Raw genomic sequence first — 8459 nt, 5'->3', positions numbered from 1 at the left:
AGCGAATTCCTAACTCCTCAGTCAGGACAAATTCCTCAGAGACCAGAAGAACTTTGTCTCTGTCACTGAAGAAATTGACTGAACTGTATGAGATTTCCAATGGCTTCACTCGAAGGGATTGGTAGGTGTAGGATTTTGAGTTGAGCATCACATGGAAATTTTTCCTTAGTATTTCCTCGACCCCCTTTAACAGTACGGTGTTTCCTATGACTCAAGAAAGAGAAAACAAAACTATGAAAACGAAAGTCTTCAAGCTTCATATTCCTCGCATGAATATCAAGTCTTCACGAACACACCAATTTCTTCACTTTCAAAGTGTTCATGAAAGTCTTCAGAAATACCAAAATCTTCAGTCAAAGATATTCATTTTTAGGGGTCGACTTTTCCTGTAAATATCAAACTCGTCATAGACTTATAGACCTGTGTACACTTACAAACGCATTAGTCCCTTAACCTATAAGTCTTCAATACACCAAAATCACTAAGAAGCACTAGATGCACTTATAGGGCGGTCTACAAACATGCACAGGTATGTTAGAATTTATTTCAATAAAGGTTATAATGATTAAAGTCCCAAGTGCTTTGCAACGCAACACCACTCGGCACTTGGGGGCTAATGTCTGCCAAAGCAATTTTTTAAAATGCAAAATGGCTCTTCTATGCTTAAAGTCCCAAGTGTTTTACAAGTAACAACGCTTGGCACTTGGGGGCTAATGCATGATATTAAGAAAGTTTTTTCATGTTGAGCCGGATCACACTATTTGTTTGGACTGATTCAAGACAGTTATGAAGTCAAGTACCGGCTCATTCATGATAAATTGAGCCGGCCCTTGGGGACTACACGTGAAATTTATGCTGGACTTAAGGAAAATCTAAGACAGAGCATCAACCTATATCACAAGTCTACAGATCATTCAGGTTCATCATAATCCAGAGACTTGGGGCTGGCAGAGCATATGTAAGCTAGTGAAAGCCGGAGAACGTACCTCATATTTTAGTTGCAGTTGCTTGATCATTTCAATTTCCGAGTCACGACCGGAATGCACATGACTGAGGTATCCAGAGAGCACATCACTAACATTCAGGTGAGCGTAGTGAGAGACGTCAAACCGCCCCTTCTGTCTTTCTAAAGCCTCTTGCTTGGCAGAGTGCCGAGCCAGTATAGTTGGGTTGCTGAGCTAGATGGCTCAGCGATAGACGGACTGAGAATAGTCTCATCAACTGACGGCTCAGGAGGGTCTGATTGAACATGAATAGGAGGGTCTTCTGGTGCTTCGGATTGTTCAGGAGGAGTTGGTATTGCCAGTTCAGGAGCAGGGTCTTTCGGGTCTTCCGCCAGCTTAGCCACCTTGGCTTTCTTGGACTTTGCTTGACCGCTAAGAAGGATTTCATGAGTTAGTATAATGATGCAGACTTAAAGATGCAGAAGAAAGATAATTTTCCTTACCCAGGGGCAGTCTTGAAAGCCGGGAATTGAGTTTGTGAAGAATCGCCAGAAGAGCGAGAAACCTCCTGCAAAAGTAAAATAAAGTTAAGAGAGTAAGGAAATAGATTCATTGATAAAAGCAAGAGACAAAGGTGAAAGAAACCTCATTCTGGCATTTTCGAGGAGTTTTTGGTAAGCCGGAGGGCAGTTCATTGTCGTCATTGGTCCGGGCCTGACAGTGTCTCTCATGTTGCTGCTTTTTCAAAAGAAAATGAGGATCCAAATAAGCCAAAGGGTGTGAGAACCTTACTTTCTAGGTAACCAGTCGAGGTTTGTGTCTTGGCAAAGGGGCTGAGTCGGAGGAAATAGTTACCTCTTCTTCTACTGCCTGGCTGGCCCCCGTGTCATCCTGGCAATGTCAGTGTCAATAAGATTGTTAAAAAGAAGGTCAAGAGAGTCAAGGGCTACCTTCGACTCAGAAACATCATCCAGCTTGAACATGTCAGAGGCGGTTCTTTTCTTCTTGGACTTTCGGGTTGTCTTCTTGGCAGCTATGGCAGCGGCTCTAGCCTTCTTGGCAGCTTCATGATCGTATTTTGCCTTCCAAAAGTCAGACTTGGCCTGTAGGCAAATAAAAGGTTAAAGGTTATACAAGTACTTAACTATTGAAGAAAAAAGGGAGTCAAGGGGACTTACCTCTGGTGGCAGGTTAAGCTTGCATAAAGGATTCAATCCAGCTTTACTGCAGTCCTCGTATTTACTGTTTACGAGGGTTGTTGACATTTCAACAATGGCCTCTTCAGTTAGTTGTATAGAGCTATGACGCAGAGGGTCACCTGGGCCTCTGCCATATTTATACATCAAGTTGGACTGGCGTCTTAGAGGAATGACCCGCCATGCGATCCAACAACGGACCAGATCAACTCCGGTTAGGCCGTTTCCCAATAAGGCTTGAATCCTTTTGATGGAGGGGATAAGCTTCTTACGCTCAACAATAGTCAGCTTGTCAGGGAGCACAAACTTAGAGTCAAGATGCTCCACGTGATAACCCGATAGTGGTTTTTCGTCAGCTGGCGACGTGTCTTTGCAGCAAAACCAAGTTTGGTTCCAATCCTTGGGATGGCTTGGTAAGACTACTAAGGGAAAGACAGCGCCCTGTCGGCACTGAATCGAAATTCCACCAAGTTCCAAGCTAGGGCTGTTGGTGCATTCTTTCTGGCGGTTCAGATAGAAATACTCTCTGAAGAGTTCAACGGTCTGTTCTTCTTGAAGATAAACCTCATAGAGAACTTGCAAATTGCAAATGTTGGATATGGAGTTGGGTCCAAGATCTTGTGGATGAAGCTTGAAGAAATGCAGAACGTCTCTGAAGAACTTTGAGCCGGGTGGTGAAAAACCCCGATTCATGTGATCAGTAAAAATGATGACTTCACCGTCTTTGGGACGAGGCCGTTCTTCGGCCGGGTCAGGAGCACGGCCGGGTCAGGAGCATGATAGGACATAATATTCTTCTCCGGCAAATATCCGATGGTGACAAAATCTTTCAATGTGTCATCAGTAACTGTGGAAGGGAGCCAGTTGTAGACTGTTGGCGCTTTTGACGGCATGATGAAAAAGGACAAGCTGAAAAGAAACCAATTTGCCGGTTCAAATTAATTGGTGGAGTTACAGGTTAATGATTATAGTACATATGAATAATGTCGGCTTAAGTAAGGGCTAATGATATACGAAGGAAAAAATGAGCCGACATGATAAGCTGTCACAACCCTAAAACCTGATTGCAACTAGTTGCATAAGCATCCATGTATCATGTCTATATTTGTTTGAAATTTGAATTGAGGATTGTTCAAACCCTAGCAGATAATAATTTCAACTAGGATCAAAATAAAAATATTTCAATGAACCCAAAATGCCCTTCATAAATTTCCAACATTTTTGAATTGGTCTAGAACCTCTGCCAAAAATGATGCACATATTTCTAGGCCATTCTGGATTTTTGAATTAACTCATATTGTATTTGAATTGGGGCATTTAAATACTATAAATATTTTTTAAATGCTCCAACAATTTTGGAATTAGTTGAGGGCCTCTGGAATAATTCATTTAGTGCCCATAACTATTTCCAGAATTTTTAAAAGTGATTTGGTTTGAAAACCAAATTTAAGGAAATTTGCATAAATAAACAAACAAAAAAATAGAAATAAGAGAGAGAGAGAAGCCACTTGGGCCAGCTTACTTGGCACAGCCACCTGGCCCGGCACTGTGGTTGAGGCCCAGCCCAACTCCCCACCGTCTTCAACTTTTGCCAGTAGGTAGAGGCGTGTCGACGCGTGTGCCCGAGCTCCACCTCCTGCTTCCACCTGGGGCCCCGATCCTTCCCTCGTTGCCGCTCTGGACCCCTCTCTCCTCTCCCTCACTCGCTGCTCTCCCTCCCCTCCTCTGTTTCTCTTACGCGCAGCCGTCGCCGCCGACAAGCACCGCCGTGGCCACAGCCACTGCCTCGCCTCACCGATGCTCTCAGAGGCTCCGCTGCAACCTCTTCTCCCTCCTCACCGAGGTACACAAGCTAGGACGGACCCAAGACGACGCCTGTGGCCTTCTTCCCCGACCACGGCCGCCGGATGTAGACGTCCGATTCGCCGTCTCTGCCGCCTCCCCAAGTCTGCTGAGCTCCGCTTCGACCCCGATGTGAGCCCCGCCGTATTTCCCCCTGCTCCCCGAGCTCGTCCTCGTTCCCTAGCCGCATTAGACGTCGGAGCTGAGAGCTCCTCGCCGCCGTTCATGAAGCCACTGTGGCTAGAGCGAGCGCTGCTCGTGTCCGAGCATCCCATCGTGCTCAACACGTCTCCAGAAGCTCGTAGACACCAACACCTCTGCCTACCGTGCACCGTAGCACCTAACCCGCTAACGCTGAACTCCGGCCACCACCGCGAGCTTCGTTCCGGCGAGCTCCGGTGCCCATGCGGCCACCCACCTGCTCCTCTGGATGCGGGAGAGCACGGGCTACGCCCCGGTGGTCTCCGCGAGTCCATCCGCCGCCTGTAGCTCAAGTCCGGCGAGCCTCCGCCGTCGGTTGAGGTCGCCGGCGGCCTAACCCCGGCCGGCTGACGTGTCAAATTAGGCTAAAACTAATTAGGTCACTAACTACCCTCCATAGTCACTGACATGTGGCCCATGCCCCACTGACACTTTTAGTGAGGATTAAATTACTACTAACAGTCTCTGTTAATTAGCCTACTCACTGACCAGTGGGTCCCAGCGTCAGGTTTGACCTAGGCTGACGCTGTTGACCTGATGATGTCATTCTGATGTCAGGCTAATGCAATAATGCTTTTTTGGGATTTTAAATAAATCATTAATGATTTATTTATTTCAGAAAATGGTTAAAACTTCTAAAATTCATAGCAAATAAACCGTAACTCCAAATGAAATAAATTATATATGAAAAATGATCAGAAAAATCCAATCTATCCATCTGTACCATTCTCATGCATGTTGGACCAACTTATGGATGTTGTTTAGGCCAAATCATATAAATGGCATTTAAATCCTCACATATGGAGTTTGAATTTGAACCTAAGGTTCAAACCAACTCCATTTAACATGTTGCTAGTTGCATTAGCTCAAAACACAGCATATTGCCATGTTATGATCATGCATCATATTGTTGCATTGCATTGATTGTGTTCTTCCTTGTTTGCCGGTAATTGCCCCCTCGGTAGACGTATGTTCCGACGCTGTGATCGATGACACCGATGAAGAGTTATACTTTCTTCAAAAGTGCCAGGCAAGCAAAACCCCCTTGTTCATTCTGATACAATCCCACTGTCTCACTCCTGCTCTCTTTTACTTCGTTAGGACAACAACGATTCAACTGTTACATGCTGCGGTAGTTGAACCTCTTTTCCCTGCATGACCTGTCATCGCCACAGTAAATAGATGAAACCCACTAGCATGAGTAGGAGTTGTTTGAGCCCTGATGTGTCTACTCATTCATGCTTGTTTGTCATGCCTGCTATTGCTTAGAGTTGTGTCAGGTCTGATTCATCGAGGATGAATTGGAAAGTTGTGAACATGTCCTACTGTGTGTGAGCTAAGTGTGTTGAACACGTTTTGGTAAAGGTATCGATGAGAGGCCATGTAGGAGTACATGGTGGGTTGTTTCATTGAGGCCGTCCTTAAGAACTGAGATATGTATGTGTGATTCAAGAAACAGCTACTGCCATGCATTGGGATCCTTAATTGACCCTCTCGGCTTCTTAACCACCCTAGTCCTCTGTCCATGAGTTGCAACCAATTTCTGGTGTTTATAGGTTATGTGTTGGCGGCCGTGCGTAGCGCTGACCCTAGGGGTGGGCTATGATGCGGTAGATACACCGTGGCCGGGTATGCCAGGCGCCCGTTTGGTGTCTCGGAACCCTATACACATCGTTCGGGGCCGTATGTGGAAATCTCGGCCGGACTCCCTGCAGATGGAACCTGGGTAGGCGATAAACCTGGACTAGAGACTTGAGTGTTTAGGTAGGCCATGGCCGACACCCTCGTTGGCCTTCCGCTTGAAGCTTGCCAAGTACATGTCGTGAAACGACGATAAGTGGTGAAAGCGTGTATGAAAAAGTACACCCCTTCAGGGTTAACATCATCTATTCGAATAGCCGCGTCCGCGGTAAAGGACTACTTGGTTCCCTGTATAGTTCATAGAAAAGTGAAAGTGGATACTCTAAAATGCGCAAGATAAGCGTGAGTGCTATGGATGGCGTTCTCATAGGGAGAAGGGAGCGCATCCATAGTGGTGTATTGATTGGTGAATATGTGGACTCGTGTGCGCCACCTCAAAGAGTTGCTTGCAGTCGTAGTTCAGGTTGGCCACTGAGTCAAAGCTGGCTTGCTACAGTTAAACTCCACCACCCGCTTTGTTGATACCGATGCATATGTAGTTAGTTCTGATGTAAGTCTTGCTGGGTACATTTGTACTCACGTTTGCTTAATTTATGTTTTGCAGAGAGACTTCAGTCTCGCTAGTAGTTCCACGTGGACTTTGATGTTTATCTTGTTACCTCAGCTACGATCTTGTGCCCTCGGCAGAATCTGGTAGATAGTGAGGCTTCTCAGACTTTTTCATTTGTAAATTTCTGTACTCAGACATATTAAGCTTCCACATGTGCTTGTTTCTTGTATGCTTTGTATGTTGGGGTCATGAGACCCATGTTTGTAATGCTTGGCTCCTCGGAGCCTAATGAATAAATACTTTGAGTCGTAGAGTCTTGTTGTGATGCCATATTGTGTGTATGATTTCAAATGCTTGGTATGTGTGGGATCCGACAACCTAGTTGTTTATCATTGGTAGCCTCTCTTATGGGGAAATGTAGTCTTGTGCTTCCATGAGCCATAGTAGTCCGCTACAGCCCGGTTCACCGGAGTCCTGCTAGCCCAACACTACTGCTCCGGAACACTTGATTGGCCAGCATGTGATTCACTTCGTTCCTGTGTCTGTCCCTTCGGGGAAATGTCACGCGGTGACATCCGGAGTCCTGCCTAGCCTGCTACAGCCCGGTTCACCGAAGTCCTGTTAGCCTAGTGCTACAGCCCGGATTCGCACGCTGCTGACCGACATGCTCGATGTTGATTCATGTATGCTTGTCCCTGTAAGTTAGTGCCACTTTGGGTTCACAACTAGTCATGTCGGCCCGGGTTCTCTGTCATATGGATGCTAACGACACTATCATATACGTGAGCCAAAAGGCGCAAACGGTCCCCGGCCAGGTAAGGTGGCACCCGTGGGAATACCGTGCGTGAGGCCGCAAAGTGATATGAAGTGTTACATGCTAGATCGGTGTGACTTAGGATCGGGGTCCTGACAGCTTTGGTATCAGATCCTGACTGCCTGTAGGATTACCAAGCCAAACTGGTCAAAGTTGAGTCTAGAAATGCTTTAGTTATATAAGGGAATTGATTGTGGAAGGGAACGTAAGGCTCTTTTTACTCCTTTACCTTATGCCCTTCTGATCTAAGTCAACCTCTTCATTTCTACGGGGTTAAGAAACTAGGCCTTCTCATCTATCTATCAGGATGACGTGTTACTAATCCATAGACTCGTAGGATTGTTGGTTTCAAGCCCTAGTTCCGTTCCTACTACTTCCATGTGTTGATAGTTGGTTTCGGAACCTTGATATTGTGCTTCTGAGTGGTTATGCCACCATTTTTGCAGGATGTCTCAAATCCCTTGAGCATTTACAGTCGTTATGCTGTCCGAGTCATCCCAGGTTTCTAAACCATCTGATGCATTTGCAAAATCCTTTCCCTCTGGTTTTGTTGTTCTTTTAGGCCAGGTTATCACACTAATTTCTAAGTTGAGGTATTCTATTGCCTCGACATATATGTTGGAGTTATTATTATGACCTTAGGTGTCTTAGAAGATTACCTAGTAATCTAGCCATGTTTGTGTCCCAGTGTGATGATTCTGGCCATCATTCTCGAAAGCATCCCGTGATGCCATTTAGTTAGTAGGCATCCTATTTCTTGGTTTTGAACCTGAGATTCACCCTACTTATTTCGTGTTGATAGTGTTTGCTCGTTCCTTTAGGTTATTAGTAACCTTGTGATAGTCCTCGAGGTCCGTGGTATTTCCTTCTTCCAAATACCATGAACTGCTTATGGCAGAAGTTCTTTGAACCAAAAGATCACAACAAGAGTGCTCTTAAGGAGTTCTCCATTCTGCATTGTGAATCTGCCAGTCCTACCTTTCTGCATGGATTATCTGGAAGAAATAAGTTGAGCTTTGTTCAACATACTAATCTATGCATCCACAACTCAGAAAGTGCTATGTTCCTTTGCATTGTCCCTCTTCGGTTGGATTCCGACCCTCGTGTATCAGTTGATAGTCAAGAGTATGTCATGCATTTGTGCTCATCGATGCCTATTATTCTTGTGGTCCATCAAGCCATTCTATTCCAGAATGACTAGGAGAAACAAACTCCAGTACCTCATCCATCTCTGGAATTGGGTCAAAGCAGTTGTATTTCGCAGATCAAAA

The sequence above is a fragment of the Triticum urartu genome, chromosome 6 (assembly GCF_003073215.2).
Source record: "Triticum urartu cultivar G1812 chromosome 6, Tu2.1, whole genome shotgun sequence".
NCBI classification, from domain to species: domain Eukaryota; kingdom Viridiplantae; phylum Streptophyta; class Magnoliopsida; order Poales; family Poaceae; genus Triticum; species Triticum urartu.
This window is presented reverse-complemented; position numbering follows the sequence as displayed.